Genomic DNA, 25,471 nt, shown 5'->3' with positions numbered 1-25,471 from the left:
TGGCTAGCCGTATCCACGGGTGCCTTCCATACCAACACTTTCCAAGGAACTTATTAGCATAGTATTTTTTTTCATTTCGGGACTAGGCATCCCTATTACCTTCCACACTCTCGTGTAATGAAAAGTGAATAGACACTCGTCGTGATAATAAAATACCTAGCATGGGAAATATTGGCCACCCCTGCCGCTTCATGAGCGGTACGGGCACACAAAAAGGAAATTCATTTTAAAAATTAGAGTTGGCACATACAAATTTACTTGGAACAGCATGGAAATACCGCATATATGTAGGTATGGTGGACTCATTTGGCACAACTTTGGGTCTAAGGAGTTGGATGCACAAGAAGTATTCCCACTTAGTACAAGTGAAGGCTAGAAAATAGATTGGGAAGCAACCAACCAAAAAATGTAAACGATCATAAACGCGCATTGAACATAATTAATACCGAATTATGCACCACAAGTAGGATATAATTTCATTGCATAACTATTGACTTTACGTGCATGCATAGGGAATCACAAACCTTAATTCCAATATTCTTACTAAAGCATAATTACTCATCAACATGACTCACATATCACTATCTCCAAATCATAAAACTATTGCAAGGAATCAAGTTTATAATATCCAATGATTTCATGAAAGTTTTATTATACCCCCCTTGGACATTTATCACCATTGGACCAAATTCATATCTCGTGAAAATTACCATTATTATTCTTAACTCTCAAAAAGATCTATGTGAAGCACGAGAGCATAAGTATTTCTTCAAAAAAATCTACTCTCAAAATAATAAAAGTGAAGCATGAGAGCATATTTTTTAAAAATATTCCAACTATCAAAATAATATAAGTGAAGTATGAGAGTTTATTTATTTAAAATATAACCACCACCATGCTCAAAAAGATATAAGTGAAGTACTAGAGCAACTGCCTAGCTCAAAAGATTTCAGTGAAGCACATAGAGTATTCTAGCAAATCATGATATGCTTGTGGCTCTCTTAAAAAAGTCTGTTCAGCAAGGATGATTGTGACAAACTAACAAGCAAACAAAGCAAAGACATGTATAATGCAAGACGCTCCAAGCAAAACTCACGATATGTGATGAATAAAAATATAGCTCCAAGTAAAATTACCGATGGTCGTTAGAAGAAAGAGGGATGCCTTCCGGGGCATCCCCAAGCTTAGTTGCTTGGGAATCCTTGAATATTAGCCTGGGGTGCCTCGGGCATCCCCAAGCTTAGAATCTTTCCACTCTTATTCCTTCATCCAACGTGATCTCACCCAAAACATGAAAACTTCAATCACACAAAACTTAACAAAACCTTCATGAGATTTGTTACTATAATAAAGCAAATCACCACTTTAAGTACTATTGCAAACCCATTCATATTTTATTATTTCATTATACCTACTATATTCTAACTTTAGCATGGATGGCCTATATCCCCTGATACAATCCATAGATTCATCAAAATAAGCACATAATGCAACGAAAACAGAATCTGTCAAAAACAGAATAGTCTGTAGTAATCTGAAATTTGACCATATTTCTGTAACTCCAAACATTCTTAAAAATTAGGACAACTTGGGCAATTTGTATATAAATCATGTGTAAAACATTTAGAATTTTATCACGCTCTAGAAACTTTTAACAATTTTGCTACTGGACACAATTTTTTTTGCTAATGCATAGATCCAAATGAACTATCACACAAATCATCCCAAAGGCTTTACTTGGCACAAACACTAATTAAAACACTAAAACACAATCATAACAGTACCATAATTGTGTAAACTCATAAAATAGAAAATAAAAATATTGGGTAGTCTCCCAACAAGCACTTTTCTTTAAAGCCTTTTAGCTAGGCTTTGGTAATTTTAATTATGCCTGCATGGACGACAAGAATTGAAGGACAAAGAGAGGATCATATAGCATGTGAAAATTACATTTAAGTCTAACATACTTCATATGCATAGGCATTTTATAAGCAAACAAATTCTCAAAACAAGCAAAAACTAGCATATGCAAGGAAGAAGAATAAAACATTGACAATCTCAACATGCATGCAAAGTTGACACTCTTCCGAAGTAGTGGGATTATCATCAAATAAATTCATGACCTCTCCAAGCCCACTTTTATCAAAAAAATCGTAAGATTGATCATTCTCCAAAGTAGTTGAATCATTATTATTGCAAACACTATTATCAATATCCTATTCATCATGAGGCTTAAATAAATTTTCAAGATCATCGGAAGAATCACCCCAATCATGATCATTGCAATAAGTAGTGGACATAGCAAAATTAGCATCCCCGAGCTTGGGGTTTTGCATATTATTAGCACAATTTACATTAATAGAATTTATAATAACATCATTGAAATCATGCTTTTCATTCAAGGAGCTATCGTGAATCGTTTTATAAATTTCCTCTTTTAACACTTCATCACAATTTTCAAATTCACAAATCTCAAGCAAAACTTCATACAAATAATATAGTGAACTCAATTCACTAGCAATTGGTTCATCGTAATTGGATCTTTTAAAAATATTAGCGAGTGGATGAGGATCCATAAGCTTTTTTCTGATTTTCAATAAACACATAATTATGGCAAAAAACTAACAAAGCGACAAAGTAAAACATTTTTGGGTTTTTATATAAAACATTTTAGAAGTGGGGGACATGAAAATGAGAGGCAAATGTCAATAAAGTAAATGCAAGAAGATGAGAGTTTATGCGTATGTACTTGATAGATGTTGATGATGTCTCCCCGGCAACGGCGTCAGAAATTATTCCTGCTACTTGTGAGTTGCATTGGGATTTCCCCGAAGAGGAGAGGAAGATGCAGTATAGTAGAGATAAGTATTTCCCTCAGTTATGTAACCAAGGTTATCAATCCAGTAGGAGAACCAAGCAACACTATGTAAATAGCACCCACAAACAACAAATACTTGTAACCCAACACGTAGAGGGGTTGTCAATCCTCCAACGGTTACGAGCAAGATTAAATTGTATATGTTTTGATGGATAGATCTGACAAAAAATACAAAATAAAATAAATAAAAGAAAATTTCAGCAAGGTATTTTTGGTTTTAATATACGACAGAAAATAGACCCGGGGGCCATAGTTTTCACTATAGGCTTCTCTCGAGAAAATAGCATACGATGGGTAAACTAATTATTGTTGGGCAATTGACAGAAAAGCAAATAATTATGAAGATATCCAAGGCAATGATCATGTATTTAGGCATCACGTCCAAGATTAGTAGACCGAAATGATTCTTCATCTACTACTATTACTCCACACATCGACCGTTATCTAGCATGCATCTAGTGTATTAAGTTCATTAAAGAACGGAGTAATGCTTTAAGCAAGATGACATGATGTAGACAAGATAAACTCGAGCATGAAATAAGTCCCATATTGTTACCCTTAATAGCAACAATACGTGTGTGTCATGTCTATTTCTGTCACTGAGATTGAGCACCGCAAGATCGAACCCATCATAAAGCATCTCTTCTCATGCCAAGATAAATCAATCTAGTTGGCCAAACCAAACCAATAAATCAGACAAGAAATACGAGGATAAAAAAATCATGCATAAAAGAGTTAAGAGAAAACTCAAATAATATTCATGGATAGATCTGATCATAAACTCACAATTCATCGGATCCCAACAAACACACCGCAAAAAGTCATTACATCAGATAGATCTCCAAGAACACCGAGGAGAACATTGTATTGAAGATCAAAAAGAGAGAAGAAGCCATCTAGATACTAACTATGGACCCATATGTCCGTGGTAAACTACTCATGCATCATCGGAGGGGCGGTAAGGATGATGAAGAGCCCCTCCATGATCGTTTCCTCCTCCGACAGAGTGCTGGAATAGGCCTCTAGATTGGATCTCGTGGTTCTAAAACTTGCGGCGGCGGTGAACATATTTCGTGGACTCCCCCATAGCTTTTAGGATTTTAGAGTATTTATAGATGAGGAGGTAGGCCAAACGGAGGCTTGTGGGCCCCACTACCCACAAGCGCACGCCAGAGGACCTTGGCACGCCCTGGTGCTTAGTTGGACACCCCTTCGTCTTTTGTGTCCTCCAGAAGCTTCCAGGGTCTCTTATTGCCAAAAAAATAGTCAAAAAGTTTCGTGGCATTTGGACTTCGTTTGGTACTGATATTTTGCAAAGTCAAAAACAAGCAAAAAAACAACATGTGGCAATGGGCACCAAGTTAATGGTTAGTCCCAAGAAATGATATAAAGTTACACTTGGCATTTTCATAAGATTTTTTCTCCATTCATTAGGAGAACTAATATTAAATAACCTCTTTTCACTGGAAAGTTTGAAATCATAATTGAGTTCTTTAATCGCCCAGTAAGCTTTATGTTCTAATTCAAGAGGTCAATGACATGCTTTTTGATACGTCCATCTTGCATCATGCTTTTATATCAATATTTATTGCATTATGGGCTGTTATTACACATTATGTCACAATACTTATGCCTATTCTCTCTTATTTTACAAGGTTTACGTGAAGAGGGAGAATGCCGGCAGCTGGGATTCTGGGCTGGAAAAGGAGCAAATATTAGAGACCTATTTTGCACAGCTCCAAAAGTCCTGAAACTTCACGGAAGTTATTTCCAGAATATATAAAAAATATTGAGCGAAGAAAGTTCCAGAGGGGGCCAACCCTGGCCACGAGGGTGGGGGCGCGCCCTACCCCTGGGCGCGCCCCCTGCCTCGTGGGCTCCCTGGTGGCCCTCCGATGCCCATCCTCTACTATATGAGGTCTTTCATTCGAGAAATAATCATAAGCAAGCTTTCGGGACAAGACTCCGCCGCCACGAGGCAGAACCTTGGCGGAACCAATCTAGGGCTCCGGCGGAGCTGTTCTGCCGGGGAAACTTCCCTCCGGGAGGGGAAATCATCACCATCGCCATTCGCAATGATCCTCTAATCGGGAGGGGGTCAATCTCCATCAAAATCTACACCAGCACCACCTCATCTTAAACCCTAGTTCATCTCTTGTATCCAATCTTTGTATCCAAACCTCAGATTGGTACTTGTGGGTTGCTAGTAGTGTTGATTACTCCTTGTAGTTGATGCTAGTTGGTTTACTTGGTGGAAGATAATATGTTCAGATCCATTATGCATATTAATACCCCTCGGATTATGAACATAAACATGCTTTGTGAGTAGTTACGTTTGTTCCTAAGGACATGGAAGAGGTCTTTCTATTAGTAGTCATGTGAATTTGGTATTCATTCGATATTTTGATGAGATGTATGTTGTCATCCCTCTAGTGGTGTCATGTGAACGTCGACTACACGACACCTCACCATTGTTTGGGCCTAGAGGGAGGCATTGGGAAGTAATAAGTAGATGATGGGTTGCTAGAGTGACAGAAGCTTAAACCCTAGTTTATGCATTGCTTCGTAAGGGGCTGAGTTGGATCCATATGTTTCATGCTATGGTTAGGTTTATCTTAATACTTCTGTTGTAGTTGCGGATGCTTGCAACGGGGGTTAATCATAAGTGGGATGCTTGTCCAAGTAAGGACAGCACCCAAGCACCTGTCCACCCACATATCAAATTATCAAAGTACCGAACGTGAATCATATTATCGTGGTGAAAACTAGCTTGACGATAATTCCCATGTGTCCTCGGGAGCGCTTTACTTCATATAAGAGATTGTCCAGGCTTGTCCTTTGCTACAAAAAGGATTGGGCCATCTTGCTGCACCTTATTTACTTTTATTACTTGCTACTCGTTACAAATTACCTTATCACAAAACTATCTGTTACCGATAATTTCAGTGCTTGCAGAGAATACCTTGCTGAAAACCGCTTATCATTCCCTTCTACTCCTCGTTGGGTTCGACACTCTTACTTATCGAAAAGGATACGATAGATCCCCTACACTTGTGGGTAATCAAGACACTTTTCTGGCGCCGTTGCCGGGGAGTGAAGCGCCTTTGGTAGGTGGAATTTGGTAAGGAAAAATTTATATAGTGTGCTGAAATTTACTGTCACTTGTTATATGGAAAGTAATCCTTTGAGGGGCTTGTTCGGGGTATCTTCACCCCGACTGGTAGAGAAAATAGTTTCTCCTCAACCTACTGTACCTACTGAAAATGAAAATGTTTACTTTGAAATTCCTTTGGGTATGATAGACAAACTGTTGGCTAATCCTTTTGCAGGAGATGGAACATTGCATCCCGACTTACACTTAATCTATGTGGATGAAGTTTGTGGATTATTTAAGCTTGCAGGTATGCCCGATGATGTTATCAAAAAGAAGGTCTTCCCTTTATATTTGCAGGGAGATGCATTGACATGGTATAGTCTATGTGATGATATGGGATCATGGGACTATAAACGGTTGAAATTGGAATTCCATCAGAAGTTTTACCCTATGCATCTTCTTCATCGTGATCATAATTATATATATAATTTTTGGCCTCGTGAAGGATAAAGCATCGCTCAAGCTTGGGGGAGGTTTAAGTCAATGTTATATTCATGCCCCAATCATGAGCTCTCAAGAGAAATGATTATTCAAAACTTTTATGCTCGGCTTTCTGACAACAATCGATCCATGCTCGATACTTCTTGTACTGGTTCCTTTATGATTAAGACTATTGAATTCAAATGGAATTTATTGGAGAGAATTAAACGCAACTCTGAAGATTGGGATCTCAACGAAGGCAAGGAGTCAGGTATGACACCTAAATTTGATTGTGTTAAATCTTTTATGGATACTGATGTTTTCCATAAGTTTCTCACTAAATATGGACTTGACTCTGAGATAGTAGCTTCTTTCTATGAATCTTTTGCTACTCATTTTGATCTCCCTAAGGAGAAGTGGTTTAAATATAATCCTCCCATGTAAACAAAAGTAGTTGCACCTATTAAAGTTGAAGAAAAAACTATCACTTATGATGATCCTGTTGTTCCCACTACTTATGTTGAGAAACCACCTTTCCCTGTTAGAATTAAGGATCATGCTAAAGCTTCAACTGTAGTCAACAAGAGTAATATTAGGACACACAAACCCCTTGAGCAAGTTAAAGTTTAACCTAATATTGCTATTGTTAAAGATCTCTTGGCTGGTAATATTGATGGGCATGTTATTTACTTTTGTGATGAGACTGCTAGAATTGCTAAACCTGGTGCTAAAGATAAACATCGACATGTGGTAGGCATGCCTGTTATTTCTGTTAAAATAGGAGATCATTGTTATCATGGATTGTGTGATATGGGTGCTAGTGCTAGTGCAATACCTATTTCCTTATACAAACAAATTATGCATGATATTGCACCAGTTTAGATAGAAGATATCGATGTTACCATTAAGCTTGCTAATAGAGATACTATTTAACCAATTGGGATTGTTAGAGATGTTGAAGTCTTGTGTGGGAAGGTTAAATATCCTGCTGATTTTCATGTTCTTGCTTCCCCACAAGATAGCTGATACGTCTCCAACGCATCTATAATTTATGAAGTATTCATGCTATTATATTATCAAACTTGGATGTTTTATATGCTATTTTATGTGGTTTTGGGGACTAACCTATTAACCTAGAACCCAGTGCCAGTTTCTGTTTTTTTCCTTGTTTTTGAGTTTTACAGAAAAGGAATATCAAGCGGAGTCCAATTGACTTGCCAATTTTTGACGATTTTTGATGGACCAAATGAAGACCCCGGAGTAAAAGAGTTGGGCCAGAAGAGTCCCAGGGCGTCCACGAGGGTGGGGGGCGCCCCCCCCCCCCCCCCCCCCAGGCGCGTGGGCCTGCCTCGTGGACGACTCGGGCATCTCCTTGACGTGAGACCGACGCCAAAAATTCCTATAAATACTGAAACCTCTAGAAATTGACCTAGATCGGGAGTTCCACCGCCAGAAACCTCCGTAGCCACCGAAAACCAATCTAGGCCCTCTCTGGCACCCTGCCGGAGGGGGCCATCATCACCAGAGGGCATGGAGGAGGATCCCGGAGGGGCCATCATCACCATGAAGGCCAAGGACCAAAGGGGGAACCTCTCCCCATCCAGGGGGGAGGCCATGGAGGAGGAAGCACAAGGGGGAGATCCTCTCCTCCTCTCTCTTGGTGGCATCGGAGTGCCATCGAGAGGGGAATCATCGCTGCGGTGATCGTCTTCATCAACATCACCATCATCGTCACAGTCCTCATCTCTTTTACGCAGTCCACTCTCCCGCACCCTGCTGTAATCCTTACTTGAACATGGTGCTTTATGCCACATATTATGATCCAATGATGTGTTGCCATCCTATGATGTTTTGAGTAGATATCCTTTGTCTTTGGGTTGATTGATGATCTAGATTGGTATGAGTTGTATGTTTTACTTTGGTGCTGTCGTATGGTGTCCTCTGTGTCGCGCAAGCATGAGGGATTCCCGCTGTAGGGTGTTGCAATATGTTTATGATTCGCTTATAGTGGGTTGCGCGAGTGACTGAAACACAAACCCGAGTAAGGGGGTTGTTGCGTATGGGATAAAGAGGACTTGATGCTTTAATGCTATGGTTGGGTTTTACCTTAATGATCTTTAGTAGTTGCGTATGCTTGCTAGAGTTCCAATCATAAGTGCATATGATGCAAGTAGAGAAATTATGTTAGCTTATGCTTCTCCCTCATATGAAACTGCAATAGTGATTACCCGTCTTGTTAACGATTGCCTAGGACAATTCCGCACACTGATCCACCATTATTCCACACTTGCTATTTATAATATTTAGTAATATATTCTACCTTTATTCTAACAGCACCTAGTTTTATATTTTAGCTCTCCTATATCATACAAAGTTATCCACTTCATACCCACAACGTAGTTTTATTTCTCGTTTCTAGTTGGAAGCAAACGTTCGGTGTACGTAGAGTCGTATCAGTGGAAGATAGGGCTTGAGAGAATATTGATCTTACCCTTAGCTCCTTGTGGGTTCGACACTCCATACTTATCACTTCCACCTTTGGAAATTGCTACAATGATTCCGTGCACTTGGGGATTATCAAGCTCTTTTCTGGCGCCGTTGCCAGGGAGCAATAGCGTGGGGTTGATATTCTCGTGTGTGCTTGTTTGCTTTCTTCACTAAGTAGATTTTGTTTTCCCTTTTTTGTTTCTGTTTAGTTGTGGGTGAAACAAACAAAAAAAATTAAAGAATGAAAATAAAAAAATTACTTGCCTCTCATGCCTAAAAAGTTTTTCAAAAAGAGAAGTGATTGGAAAGTTATGCATTGAAGAAGTGAGGGTCGACCTTGAGCACTCGTGTTCATGCTCATGAAAACAATGTAGAATTTTTCATGGAAGTTTCTCTGTAAATAATTATCCTCTTATATATATATCCATTGTATTATAAAAATAATGTGCCAAGCTTTGGTTTTAGGATGATTAGATTGCTTGTTCACTATGTGCACAACAAAAAACAGAAACTTTGGCTGTAGCGCGTCATTTTAAATTCTTTACTGGGAAGTCAAATGGGTCTGAAACTTTTTGCACATTACTTCTTTATAAATTTTTCAAATTTTAAAATTTATTTCATAATTGTTGGAGTTATAGAAGTTTACTAAATCTCCAGATTACTACAGACTGTCCTGTTTTAGACAGATTCTGTTTTTCGTGTGTTGTTTGCTTATTTTGAGGAATCTATGGGTAGTATCGGGGGATATGAACCATCGTGAAGTTGGAATACAGTAGATATAGTTCTAATATGAAATTGGAATGAGTTTTCAACAGTACCTAAAGGTAGTGATTTGCTTTATTATACTAACGGATCTCACAAAGTTTTTGTTAAAAAAATTTGTGGATGAAGTGTTCGAAGAACGAGGAGTTACCGCTGTGAGAAGAATAAAGAGAGGCAAGAGCTCAAGCTTGGGGATTCCCAAGTCACCCCAAGTATATTCTAAGGATACTCAAGCATCTAAGCTTGGGGATGCCCTGGTTGGCGTCCCATCTTTCTTCTTCAACAATTATCGGTATACCTCGGTTTTTGTTTCATTCATATGATTTGTGTCCTTTGTGTTTTTTGTTCTTCCTTTATGAAACATGCTAGTATGAGATAGACCTTCATTGATTTATAGAATGCTTCATGTGCTTCACTCATATCTTTTAAGTATGATCTTATAGAATTGCTCTTTGTGCTTCACTTAAATATTTTGAGTATGGTTTTATAGAATGCTTCGTGTGCTTCACTCATACATTTTGAGCTTGGACATTGTTTAGTTTATATTAATTGTAGAATGCTCCATGAACTTCACTTATATATTTTGGAGTATGAATAATACTATCATCTAAAACGGGTTTGGAAGAGTGTCAACTCTAGGAATTAGTGATCCCGCTATTCCGAATGAGAAGAATTTTGCTTATGTGGAGAGTAGAAAAAATTCTATGCTTGTAGATCATGAAAAGAATGCTTTATGTGATGGTTATGTTGTTGAATTCATTAGTGATGATACTTAAAATTATTATGAGGGAGGAATATATGCTTGTGGGAGTTGCAATAATATCAAGTTTCCTCTCTATGTGCTTAAAATTTTGAAGTTGTCCTTGTTTTTCCTTCCTATGCTAGTTGATTCTTGTTCCCATAAGTTGTGTACTCACAAAATCCCTAGGCATAGGAATTGGGTTAGGTTCAAATTTGCTAGTCATATTCTTCATGATGCTCTGTTTATGTTTCAATTCTTATCTTTTATGTGAGCATCATTGAAATCATCATGCCTAGCTAAAAGGCATTAAAGAAAAGCGCTTGTTGGGAGACAACCCAATATTTACCCTTAATGTTTTTGTGTGTTATCATGATTAAGCTACTGTATTAATCATGTATTATAGATTTTGTTTCAATAAAGTGCCAAGTAAGACCTTTGGGAAGACTTGGGGGAAAGTTAATGGGTGATCTTGCTGTAAAAAAACAGAAACTTTGCGCTGACGAGATTTGCTGACATTTTTTATTGGAGAGTGAGATTAGGTTGATTCTTTTTGCAGAAGATTAATAGACAAATTAATCACGTCCACCAATTTATTTCATAATTTTTTGAGTAGCAAAAGTATGGTTAGTGTTCAGATCATTACAGACTGTTCTGTTTCTGACAGATTCTGTTTTCATTGCATAGTTTGCTTGTTTTCTAGTTTCTATGACTTATATTTCTCACTATAAATTGTCGAAATGATATGATACAGTAGGAATTGTGTGAGAACAATTATGAACCTTGTCTTTGACAGTACCAAAGTGAATGGTTTACTCTTTATCATACTAACCTATCTCATGAAGTTCCGTTAAGTTTTGTGTGATTGATGTTTTCAAGCTTTGGGCGAGATATCGATATGAGGAGAATAAGGAGTGGAAAGACCCTAAGCTTGGGGATGCTCGAGGAACCCCAAGGTAATATTCAAGGAATACTTAAGAGCCTAAGCTTGGGGATGCCCTGGAAGGCATCCCCTCTTTCGTCTTCAAAACTATCGGTATACCTTACTCGGAGCTATATTTTTATTCGTCACATGATATGTGTTTTGCTTGGACCGTATTTTCAACTTTACTTTCTGTTTGAATAAATCATTGGATCTGAATTATTAAATGAGAAAGAATCCTCCCATGTCTAGTTGATTATTTGACTACTCAGTGTCCTTCACTATTATCTTTTGGAGTAGTTTGTCATTTACTTACGTGCTTCACGTATATCCTATGAGTAAATGGTTGAATAATTGAATATCATAAATCTGAATTTATATATGTTTCATATGCTTATACCATGGGGAGTAATGACTTCACATAGAATAAATATAGGTAGTAAACTTATTGAAAGTTAGCAAACGTAGAATTGGTCACTTGAACAATTTATGAAAGAATATTGAAGGAAGAGAGATTTAACATATAAATATACTATCTTGGACATATTTTGTAGTTGTGAGCACTCATTAAAATATGACATGCTAAAAGGTTGATGTCGGACAAGGAAGACAACGTAATGGGTTATGTTTTCTTATATCTGAAATAAAGTATATTGTCTTGGATCATCCAACATGTTGAGCTTGCTTTCCCCCCTCATGCTAGCCAAATTCTTTGGACCAAGTAGAGATACTACTTGTGCTTCCAAACATTCCTTAAACCAGTTTTGCCATGAGAGTCCACCATACCTACCTATGGATTGAGTAAGATCCTTCAAGTAAGTTGTCATCGGTGCATGCAATAAAAATTGCCCTCTAAATATGTATGATCTATTAATGTGGAGAAAATAAGCTTTATACAATCTTGTGATGTGGAAGAAATAAAAGCGACGGACTGCATAATAAAGGTCCATATCACAAGTGGCAATATAAAGTGACGTTCTTTTGCATTAATATTTTGTGCATCCAACCATAAAAGCGCATGACAACCTCTGCTTCCCTCTGCGAAGGGCCTATCTTTTACTTTTATCTTCTACCTTATGCAAGAGTCATGGTGATCTTCACCTTTACTTTTTACATTTTATCCTGTAGCAAGCACATTGTGTTGGAAAGATCCTAATATATATATCCAATTGGATGTAAGTTATCATGAACTATTATTGTTGACATTACCCTTGAGGTAAAAGTTGGGAGGCGAATCTATAAGCCCCTATCTTTCTCTGTGTCCGATTAAAACTTTGAACCCATAAATATCACATGAGTGTTAGGAATTGTGAAAGAATAAATGATAGTTGAGTATGTGGAGTTTGCTAAATCAAAGCTCTGACATAGACCCTTCCTAAAAATAAGATGAATTGCAATTGTTTTATGACTGAGAATATAGTTTGTTAGTTTCAAGAGAGTATATGATCTATACTTTAACACGTGAATAGCTTGTTACTTGATCATCAAAAGTTTTATGAAAATGAGCTACTGTTATGATATATAATGATGCTAGAAAAAGTGATTGGAACTATCATTGATGAAACGTATGCACTTTCTAGCATTCATACTTCATAAATTATTTCTTTTATCATTTACCAACTCGAGGACGAGCAGGAATTAAGCTTGGGGATGCTGATACATCTCCAACGTATCTATAATTTATGAAGTATTCATGCTATTATATTATCAACCTTAGATGTTTTATATGCATTTATATGCTATTTTATGTGATTTTTGGGACTAACCTATTAACCAAGAGCCTAGTGCCAGTTTCTGTTTTTTCCTTGTTTTTGAGTTTTACAAAAAAGGAATAGCAAACGGAGTCCAATTGACGGGCCAATTTTTGACGATTTTTTATGGACCAAAAGAAGACCCCGGAGTAAAAGAGTTGCGCCAGAAGAGTCCCAGGGTGTCCACGAGGGTGCCCCCCCCAGGCGCGTGGGCCTGCCTCGTGGACGACTCGGGCATCTCCTTGACGTGAGACCGACGCCAAAAATTCCTATAAATACTAAAATCTCTAGAAATTAACCTAGATCGGGAGTTCCGCTGCCAGAAGCCTCTGTAGCCACCAAAAACCAATCTAGGCCCTCTCTGGCACCCTACCGGAGGGGCCATCATCACCAGAGGGCATGGAGGAGGATACCGGAGGGGCCATCATCACCATGAAGGCCAAGGACCAGAGGGGGAACCTCTCCCCATCCAGGGGGAGGACATGGAGGAGGAAGCACAAGGGGGAGAACCTCTCCTCCTCTCTCTTGGTGGCACCGGAGTGCCATCGAGAGCGGAATCATTGCCGCGGTGATCGTCTTCATCAACATCACCATCATCATCACCATCCTCATCTCTTTTACGCTGTCCACTCTCCCGCACCCCGCTGTAATCCTTACTTGAACATGGTGCTTTATGCCACATATTATGATCCAATGATGTGTTGCCATCCTATGATGTTTTGAGTAGATATCCTTTGTCTTTGGGTTGATTGATGATCTAGATTGGTATGAGGTGTATGTTTTACTTTGGTGCTGTCGTATGGTGCCCTCCGTGTCACGCAAGCATGAGGGATTCCCGCTGTAGGGTGTTGCAATACATTTATGATTCGCTTATAGTGGGTTGCGTGAGTGACTGAAACACAAACCCGAGTAAGGGGGTTTTTGCATATGGGATAAAGAGGACTTGATGCTTTAATGCTATGGTTGGGTTTTACCTTAATGATCTTTAGTAGTTGCGGATGCTTGCTAGAGTTCCAATCATAAGTGCATATGATCCAAGTGGAGAAAGTATGTTAGCTTATGCTTCTCCCTCATATGAAACTGCAATAGTGATTACCGGTCTTGTTAACGATTGCCTAGGAAAATTCCGCACACCGATCCACCATTATTCCACACTTGCTATTTATAACATTTAGTAATATATTCTAACTTTATGCTAACAGCACCTACTTTTATATTTTAGCTCTCCTATATCATACAAAGTTATCCACTTCATACCCACAACGTAGTTTTATTTCTCGTTTGTAGTTGGAAGCAAACGTTCGGTGTACATAGAGTCGTATCAGTGGTAGATAGGGCTTGAGAGAATATTGATCTTACCTTTAGCTCCTTGTGGGTTGAACACTCCATACTTATCACTTCCACCTTTGGAAATTGCTATGATGATTCCTTGCACTTGGGGATTATCAATAGCTTTTGTCCCATTATTTTTGGTAGACCCTTCTTCAATACTGTTAATGCTAAGATAGACTGCAATAAGGATATTGTTTCTGTTGGTTTAGGGGATATGTCTCATGAGTTTAATTTTGCTAAATTTAGTAGACAACCCCGTGATGAGGAATTTCTTAGTAAAGATGAAATTATTGGTCTTGCTTCTATTGCCGTGCCTCCTACTGATCCTTTAGAACAATATTTACTAGACCATGAAAATGATCTATTCATGAATGAAAGAAGGGAAATAGATGAAGTATTCTTTAAACAGGGACCTATTCTGAAACACAACTTGCCTGTTGAAATCCTAGGGGATCCTCCTCCACCCAAGGGTGATCCCGTGTTTGAGCTTAAACCATTACCTGATACTCTTAAGTATGCTTATCTTGATGAAAAGAAGATATCTACTTTTATTATTAGTGCTAACCTTTCAGAGAAGGAGGAAGGGAAATAATTGAAAACTCTGAAGAAGCAGCGTGTTGCTATTGGATATACTCTTGATGATCTTAAGGGCATTAGTCCCACTCTATGTCAACACAAAACAAATTTGGAGAAAGATGACAAACCCGTTATTGATCACCAACGATGGCTGAATCCTAAGATGAAAGAAGTGGTAAGAAAGGAAATATTAAAGCTCCTTGTGGCAGGTATAATTTATCCCGTTGCTGATAGTCAGTGGGTAAGTCCTGTCCATTGTGTCCCTAAGATGAATTGATTTCGCAAAGAATTATTACAGGTTATAGGATGGTAATTGATTTCCGCAAATTAAATAAAGGTACTAAAAAGATCATTACCCTTTGCATTTTATTGATCAAATGCTAGAAAGATTATCCAAACATACACATTTTTGCTTTCTAGATGGTTACTCTGGCTTCTCTCAAATACCTGTGTCAGCTGATGATCAAGCAAAGACCACTTTTGCTTGCCCTTTCGGTACTTTTGCTTATAGATGTATGCCTTTTCGTTTATGTAATGCACCTGCTACCTTTCAAAGATGCATGATGGCTATATTCTCTGACTTTTATGAAAAGATTTGTGAGGTTTTCATGGATGATTTCTCCGTTTATGGATCCTCTTTTGATCATTGCCTGAGCAACCTTGATCGAGTTTTGCAGAGATGTGAAGAAACTAATCTTGTCTTGAACTGCGAGAAGTGCCACTTTATGGTTAATGAAGGTATTGTCTTGTGCCATAAAATTTTTGAAAGAGGTATTGAGGTTGATAAAGCTAAAGTCGATGCTATTGAAAAGATGCAGTGTCCCAAGGACATTAAAGGTATAAGAAGCTTCCTTGGTCACGTCGGTTTTTATAGGAGGTTCATTAAGGACTTCTCAAAAATTTCTCGGCCTCTGACTAACCTATTACAAAAAGATATTACTTTTGTCTTTGATGATGATTGTGTAGAAGCATTTGAAATACTTAAGAAATCCCTGATTTCTGCACCTATTATTCAGCAACCTGAATGTAATTTACCCTTTGAAATTATGTGTGATGCTAGTGATTATGCTGTAGGGGTTGTTCTAGGATAAAGAGTTGATAAGAAATTAAATGTTATCCAATATGCTAGTAAAAACCAAGACAGTGCCCAAAGAAATTATGCTACTACTGAAAAAGAATTTTTAGCAGTTGTATTTGCTTGTGATAAGTTCAGAGCTTATATTGTTGATTCTAAAGTGACTATCCATAGTGATTATGATGCTATTAAATATCTTATGGAAAGGAAAGGTGCTAAACCTAGACTTATTAGATGGGTTCTCCTGCTACAAGAATTTGATTTGCATATTATTGATAGAAAGGGAGCCGAGAACCCCGTAGCAGACAACTTGTCTAGGTTAGAAAATGTTCTTGATGACCCACTACCTATTGATGATAGCTTTCCGGATGAACAATTAAATGTCATAAATGCTTATCGAACTGCTCCATGGTATGCTGATTATGCTAATTGTATTGTTGCTAAATTTATACCACCTAGTTTCACATACCAGCAAAAGAAAAAGAACTTCTATGATTTAAGGCATTACTTTTGGGATGACACACATCTTTATAAAGAAGGAGTAGATGGTGTTATTAGACGTTGTGTACCTGAGCATGAACAGGAACAGATCCTACGCAACTATCACTCTAAAGCCTATGAAGGACACCATGCTGGAGATAGAACTGCACATAAGGTATTGCAATCCGGTTTTTATTGGCCTACTCTCTTCAAGGATGCCCGTAAGTTTGTCTTGTCTTGTGATGAATGTCAAAGAATTGGTAATATTAGTAGACGTCAAGAAATGCATGTGAATTATTCACTTGTTATTGAACCATTTGATGTTTGGGGCTTTGATTATATGGGACCTTTTCCTTCCTCTAATGGGTATACACATATTTTAGGTGCTGTTGATTACGTTACTAAGTGGGTAGAAGCTATTCCAACTAGTAGTGCTGATCATAACACCTCTATTAAGATGCTTAAAGAAGTTATTTTCCCGAGGTTTGGAGTCCCTAGATATTTAATGACTGATGGTGGTTCACATTTTATTCATGGTGCATTTCGTAAAATGCTTGCTAAGTATGATGTTAATCATAGAATTGCATCTCCTTATCACCCACAGTCTAGTGGTCAAGTAGAATTGAGTAACAGAGAGCTCAAATTAATTTTTCAAAAGACTGTTAATAGATCTAGAAAGAATTGGTCCAAGAAACTTGATGATGCATTATGGGCCTATAGAACTGCATATAAAAATCCTATGGGTATGTCTCCGTATAAAATGGTTTATGGAAAGGCATGTCACTTACCTCTTGAACTAGAACATAAGGCATATTTGGCCATTAAAGAGCTCAATTATGATATCAAACTTGCCAGTGAGAAGAGGCTTTTTGACATTAGCTCACTTGATGAATGGAGAGCCCAAGCCTATGAAAATGCCAAACTGTTTAAAGAAAAAGTTAAAAGATGGCATGAAAAAAGGATACAAAAGCATGAGTTTAATGTAGGTGATTATGTATTGTTATACAACTCTCATTTAAGATTTTTTGCACGCAAACTTCTCTCTAAATGGGAAGGTCCTTACGTCATCGAGGAGGTCTATCGTTCCGGTGCCATAAAAATCATCAACTTCGAAGGCACAAATCCGAAGGTGGTGAACGGTCAAAGAATTAAACACTATATCTGAGGTAATCCTATAAATGTTGAAACTAATATATCGAAATTGTAACCCTGGAGGAATACATAAAGGACACTTTCCAGAACGTTTCAGACCCCAAAAAGGAATAGGTATGTGGTACAGTAAGTAAACCAACTCCAAAACAGTTCTAATGGCAATTTTTCTCCATTTTGGAATATTTAGAAAAATAGGAAAATAAGAAGCAGTCCGGGAAGGACATGAGGCTTCCACGAGGGTGGGAGGCGCGCCTTACCCCCCTGGGCGCTCCCCCTGCCTCGTGGGCACATGATGTGCTCTTCGGACTCCGTTTTCTTGCATGATACTTTTTTTGGTCGGTAAAAATTCATTATATAATCTCCCGAAGGTTTTGACCACCGTACCACGCAAATATCCTCTTTTCTTATTTCGAGCTATCTTCTATCAGGGTTTTCAAGGCCAGGCATCATGTCGTCCCCCTCCTCCAACAATGGTGACAACGATGCTTGGCTAATGAAGATAGAACTGAAGAGGGAAGAACCTATGGAGATCAACAAGGATGAAGGGATCAAGAAGGCCACAGAGGACCAAGTTCTGGCAGCAGAAGACATCGTTCAACTTGATCACAATCTTATTACCCCAACTAAGATCGAAGCTTTCAAGATGATTGAGTTAGCTTGTATACAAAACAAGTATCTCACACGTGAAAATATTTTGTTGAAGGAGCATATCATCGCACTCAAGGGCATTATCCGCAAGTTGGAGGACCTCCTACGCTCGATGTGCGACTATCCATCATCAACAACTCCACCTTCTTCACCAACAAAGAAGAACTGAGTATCTGGTATGGGCACTCCCCTTGGCAACTGCCCAGCTTGGGGGAGTGCCCCGGTATCGTATCACCATCACTTTTATCTCTACCATTTTTCTTGGTTCGATCCTTTTGATAATATCTTGATCTAGTAGAATAAAGTTTTAGTATGATCTAGTTGTGAGTTTTGCTTTATGATCCCTCTATGTAATCGAGTCCGTGAGCTATATAATAAAGATTAATGTTGGGTCAAGGGTTTGATTATTTTGCTATGATCTTGAGGGAATTAAATAAAATAAAAGAGAAGAAATAAAAAGAAAAAATAGATCATATGGATCTTATGGAGAGTAATGATCTCACATATAAATAGTATGATGAATAAAAGTTGTTGAGAGTTGACAAACATAGTTTTGGTCATCGTTTCAATTAATGGGAAGTAATAAAGAAAGAGAGGTTTTCACATATAAATATACTATCTTGGACATCTTTTATAATTGTGAGCACTCATTAAAATATGACATGCTAAAGAGTTGACGTTGGACAAGGAAGACAACGTAATGGGTTATGTTTTCTTACATCTGAGATAAATTATATTGTCATGGATCATCCAACATATTGAGCTTGCCTTTCCCTCTCTTGCTAGCCAATTTTTTTGCACCAAGTAGAGATACTAATTTGCTTCCAATTATCCCTAAACCCAGTTTTGCCATGAGAGTCCACCATATCTACCTATGGATTGAGTAAGATCCTTCAAGTAAGTTGTCATCGGTGCAAGCAATAAAAATTGCTCTCTAAATATGTATGACTTATTAATGTGGAGAAAATAAGCTTTATATGATCTTATGATGTGGAAGAAATAAAAGCGACGGACTGCATAATAAAGGTCCATATCACAAGTGGCAATATAAAGTGACATTCTTTCGCATTAAGATTTTCTGCATCCAACCATCAAAGCGCATGACAACCTCTGCTTACCTCTGCGAAGGGCCTATCTTTTACTTTTATCTTCTACCTTATATAAGAGTCATGGTGATCTTCGCCTTTCCTTTTTACATTTTATCCTTTGGCAAGCACAATGTGTTGGAAAGATCCAGATACATATATCTAATTGGATGTGAGTCTGCATGAGCTATTATTGTTGACATTACCCTTGAGGTAAAACGTTGGGAGGCAAAACTATAAGCCCCTATCTTTCTCCGTGTCTGATTAAAACTCCATACCCATAAATATTGCGTGAGTGTTAGCAATTGTGAAAGACTAAATGATAGTTGAGTATGTGGACTTGCTGAAAAGCTCTTATATTGACTCTTTCCTATGTTATGATAAATTGCAATTGCCTCAATGACTGAGATTAGAGTTTGTTGGTTCTCAATGAAGTTTATGATTCATATGATTTCGGCTTAGAGGTTGTTGTTCTAAGAATGATCATGATGCCCTCATCTCCATATTTTATTTTTATCGACATCTCTATCTCGAAACATGTGGACATATTTTTCGATTTCGGCTTTCGCTTGAGGACAAGCAAGGTCTAAGCTTGGGGGAGTTGATACGTCCATTTTGCATTATGCTTTTATATCGATATTTATTGCATTATGGGTTGTTATTACACATTATGTCACAAAACTTATGCCTATTCTCTCTTATTTTACAAGGTTTACATGAAGAGGGAGAATGCCGGCAGCTGGGATTCTAGGCTAGAAAAGGAGCAAATATTAGAGACCTATTCTGCACAGCTCCAAAAGTCCTGAAACTTCACGGAAGTTATTTCCAGAATATATATAAAACATTGAGCGAAGAAAGTTCCAGAGGGGGGCCACACCCTGGCCACGAGGGTGGGGGCGTGCCCTACCCCCCTGGGCACGCCCCTTGCCTCATGGGCTCCCTGGTGGCCCTCCGATGCCCATCTTCTGCTATATGAGGTCTTTCGTCCGAGAAAAATCATAAGCAAGCTTTGGGGACGAGACTCCGACGCCACGAGGCGGAACCTTGGCAGAACCAATCTAGGGCTCCGGCGGAGCTGTTCTGCCGGGGAAATTTCCCTCCGGGAGGGAAATCATCACCATCGTCATCACCAACGATCCTCTCATCGGGAGGGGGTCAATCTCCATCAACATCTTCACCAGCACCACCTCATCTCAAACCCTAGTTCATCTCTTGTATCCAATCTTTGTATCCAAACCTCAGATTGGTACCTGTGGGTTGCTAGTAGTGTTGATTACTCCTTGTAGTTGATGCTAGTTTGTTTACTTGGTGGAAGATCATATGTTCAGATCCAAGAAGAAGAAAAAGAAAGAAGTCCCAAATAAAAAATGTGAGAAAAAGAGAGAAGGGACAATGTTACTATCCTTTTTCCACACTTGTGCGTCAAAGTAGCACCATGATCTTCATGATAGAGAGTCTCCTATGTTATCACTTTTATATACTAGTGGGAATTTTACATTATAGAACTTGGCTTGTATATTCCAATGATGGGCTTCCTCAAAATTGCCCTAGGTCTTCATGAGCAAGCAAGTCGGATGCACACCCACTTAGTTCTTTTGTTGAGCTTTCATACACTTATAGCTCTAGTGCATCCGTTGCATGGCAATCCCTACTCACTCACATTGATATCTATTAATGGGCATCTCCATAGCCTGTTGATACGCCTAGTTGATGTGAGACTATCTTCTCCTTTTTGACTTCTCCACAACCACCATTCTATTCCACATATAGTGCTATATCCATGGCTAACGCTCATTGTGACAGCCTAATTTTTGGCCCTCTCTTATTTGCCTGATTTTCATTTGGATTTATTTTGAAAGTTGGGGTTTTTGAATCTTTTCATATGGACTTAAACACTTGGGTAACCTTGGCTTTCACCCAAGTGCATCATTCCCCTCTCTGATCATCAGTTCCCTCCTGATCCACCTCAAAATAATCTTGGGAATAATTTTCTTAAATGAAAAATATTCATTTTTCCTCTCTAAAACCCTAGCTAGTTCGATGAGCTCCAAAGCAACCCTCATTTTCTTGCCCACAAAAATCTAAGAAAATTCCCAAATATTCTATGGACCCTAGGGCACCTTCCTAAGCAAAAATATTTTATCACTTTTTGGAATATTTTTGCTACAGAAAATATTTTCTGTTCTGGACATAAATGGTGGTTACTACAACAACTACCTTTTTACTTGCTCCATTGTGCCTGAATTTTCTTGTGCATCATCACCTTGGTAGATGATGGCTAGCCTCCAAAGCACAGCCCCCAACTCCCAGCCATTTGACCTCAGTAACATCTCAAAGTTACTGATCAGAAACTTACCTGGCGTGTAAAATCTTCTCTACTGCATCCGGAGCGAAACCAAAGCGTGGTAATCCTCAAAACTACCACAAACATCAAGCCAGACATGATCTTTGGACGTTGGTCGGCCTAAGGGAGGAGTTCACGCGGTGACCACGCGTGTCCACAATGCCAGCATGCTTGTCAGCGTGCTCTGGGTGCCGTCAAGCGCTCTGTTCGCGCGTGCTCACTTCCCTCGTCTGCCCGAGCGTGACAAACTTCACCACCATCCTCGTCTCAACGCCATTAACTCCCCCCTGGCGCTCGCCGACGCCGCAGCGAGCACGGGCACGGTCCGGCCAACCCATCAGTGTGGTGCGCACTGTGCTCGTCGCCTTCTCCTCGTTCTTGTGCTCGTCCCCGTTCGCCAACAGTCGCCATGTGAGCTGCATCGCCTTCTCCCCCTCTCACTGACGCCGCTCGTCGTCGGGCGCCATGGACAGGTGTCCACCGGTGGAGCCCGAACCCCCCCTCTCCGCTCGCCTATAAATGGAGCCGCCCCCAGCCTCCTCGAGCACCATCCACCACTCCCACACACCCCACAAGCGCGTAGGAAACCGTAGCCCAGCCGGGAAGGCCGCGGGCCGCCGTCCTCGAGCTCGAGCTCGCCGGCGATCCCCTCTGGTCGGCATGGTAGCTCCAGCCCCTCCCAGGCCAGGGCGATCCTTCTAGGGCCTCCGCCTGTCTCCGGTGAAGCCATCCCGTCCCCCAGGAGCCCCTGAAGTTGCCTCTGCTCGCCGTCTTCCTCATCTTCGGCGACCACCACCCTCTGCCTCCGCTTGCAAGGTCGATTCTGACACCGTCCGACCACCCCTAGCTACGCTACGGGTATGGGCAGGTGCGCCTCCACCCCCTCTCTCGATCCCTCCCTCTCGTTTTGGCCAAGGAGCCCTCGTCATCGGCAAGAGCTCCGGCGAAGCCGCGACCCCCTCTGTTTCCTTCTCCCCTCCTTCTCACCCGACTAGCGGGGCCCGCTAGTCAGCCACTCAGTACGCGCGTGAAGCGGTACGAGTGGTGGCGCCCTGAGGCTTTACGCCTTCGACGTCACCCCCCTAGTCTGTTTTATTTAAATTCAAATTCAATCCATTTCCAAAGAGCTTGAAACAGCTATAACTCTTCAACCATAAGTCCAAATGAATTGATTCTTTTTTCATTATGTTCTTTGCAAAGAAATCTAGCAGCTCACCAAAAATGAGATTTTTCTGACCTGTCTAGAATTTCTGGTGATTTTCAGAAGAGTTCCTGATATTTTCTTCTTGTGCTTAAATTTATTTTCAGAGGGTGAGGCTTGTCTTGAGGATCACCAGAAGGCTTGTGAACCTCATCTGCACTAAGGCAAGCCACAGCAACATTTTCATGGTGTCATTTCAATATTGATGATTTTCTTACTTGAATGAAATGATTAATCCATGCATTTAAATAACTATTATGTTATTTATATTCTGTCAAGTATTTGTTAGTCATTATGCTTGATTTACAGAATGTTTGGAACTAGTTTAGTTGGAAACAAAAGCTAAGGCCTACTTGTGGTAATGATAAAATGATTTGTTATGCATATGAGTAATTACTTAAAGTTATTTTCTTGCATAAATAAAATAGTTAAATTTGCTAGAAAATATTATGTTAAGCACTTGTTTAGCCTTTTGCAGAATGTTTGAACCTAACTTGGTTGGTCAAGAAATTAGGATTTGATTGTGGTGATGATAGTAAATTTTTGCTATGCATATGAGAAATTAATCGAAGTTATTTTCTTGCATGAGAAAATAATAATACTTGCTGCAAAATATATTGTTAAAGTGAGAGTTACCCTATCTAGGAAAGTAATATAAGATGTTGATGCTTATGCTTACTGTGAATATGGTTGACATTAGTCATTTTCGTTAATATGTGATGCATGTGTAGTATTGCATTTCATGGCATGCTATGACACCGGTCATTTTCATTTTAAGTTGAACCTGAATATAACTCAACTTGAATATATCGTTGACTGGGTCATGGTGCCGCTGAATCGAGATTTTCCTAGTGCAACCACATTTGCCTTTGTGGGAAGGCCTTGATTCGGTCCATTGACATGCCTCTGGTCGGTGCCTCCAACTAGAGAAGGTTATGGGCATGCTTACCCTGGCCCGATAAGCAGGCATAACCTTGTGTGCCGTTGTTGAGATTATGGTACCGGGTCCCCGAGTGGGATCGTTTTGGCCACGACGGTGGTCGTTGTGTCTTTGGTAGACACGGGGCCATCCAGGACTAGCCCGTTGGGGATTGGGTCGGAGTGGCCGAGAGGGTGTCATGGCAATGGAAGGGTTTCGTCGGAATGTCGTTGGTCCACCCGAATGGTAGTGTGAGGCCATGGGTTCTGTGGTGTGGGTACAGTGTGCTGCCTCTGCAGAGTGTATAATCTATCGATAGCCGAGTCCACGGTCACGGACGCCTCGTAGTAGGTCCCACCATGAGTCAACGTTTAATAAACTTGCACACTAAGTCATGAAATTTGCACTGTTGATGATGGCGGAAAGGCCATCGAGATGTTCGAGACCAAGTATTGGTCGTGGTTGTGATCGCCATAAGGATCACAAGTTACTCTGGTCAAGACCACGATGGTGGTTTGTTTGTGATCCGAGAACGATCACGGTTGGTAAGTCGGTCCCGAGGGATGTTTATCACAAGAGCATGATCACAGCATGTTGGAACATTATTGCATTAATAAGTGGTTAATTATCATGATATTGTTTGTCATTATGATTATGCCTGTTGTGAGCTTGCAAGTACATTCAATGTACTGACCTGGCATGTCGTGCCAGATTTCAGGAAAGTCGCATTGGAAAGGAGCGCTGCTCGAGTCTAGATCGTGTCCACATCGGTGTCCCTGTGAGATTGAGTTTCCGCTACGACGTTGTTCCGCTGCCGTGTAGTTGTTATGATCGAGGCCCCTTTATGTTCACTAAATAATGTACATATTGTTCAGCCGCACCGTGTGTGCTGCTTGGCCTCGACACCTGATGTAATATAATCTCTGATCCGCTAGCATCAATAAAGCGGTTGTTTTTCTGTACCAACATGTTGTGTGTTGCCAGAAGACATGGCCTCTGGGCTGGCAATGCAGGGTAAACCGGTCGCTCTGAGCCGGGGTGCCACAATGCTTGGTATCAGAGCCGTGCTGACTGTAGGCCACACTAGACTATGACATGTTAACTGGATGATAGATACGCAATTGTAGCTAGTTGTTGCATTGCACGCACTTGATTTATATTTTTATGCTAACCTGCTAATGGTTGTGTGTGTAGATGGCTCCGGTGTCGTATCCGTGCCAGTTGCAGCTGATGCCGTACACGTCACCGCACCTCCTCCGCAATGTGTGGCGTCGGCTGTTCCCCCTTGGAGACGATCCAGTCTATCATGTGTACCAAGAGCGTCTAGCTGATTCAGTGTATGAGTATCACGCAGTGGTTACTCTGCGCACTAGTTCCGATTCCGGCTCTTACACCCGTACTTCTCGGAGCGGTTACGCCTCTACCACTTCTCAGGCTTTCCAGTTTGCTGCATTCAAGGTCCTTGTCGAGCTTTGCTATAACGAGGTCCGAATGCAGAACCACCCAGGTTTCTTTTACTACCCCTCTCTGCACAACACTGGTCGTG

Source organism: Triticum urartu, chromosome 6, assembly GCF_003073215.2.
Source record: "Triticum urartu cultivar G1812 chromosome 6, Tu2.1, whole genome shotgun sequence".
In the NCBI taxonomy this organism is placed as follows: Eukaryota; Viridiplantae; Streptophyta; class Magnoliopsida; order Poales; family Poaceae; genus Triticum; species Triticum urartu.
This window is presented reverse-complemented; position numbering follows the sequence as displayed.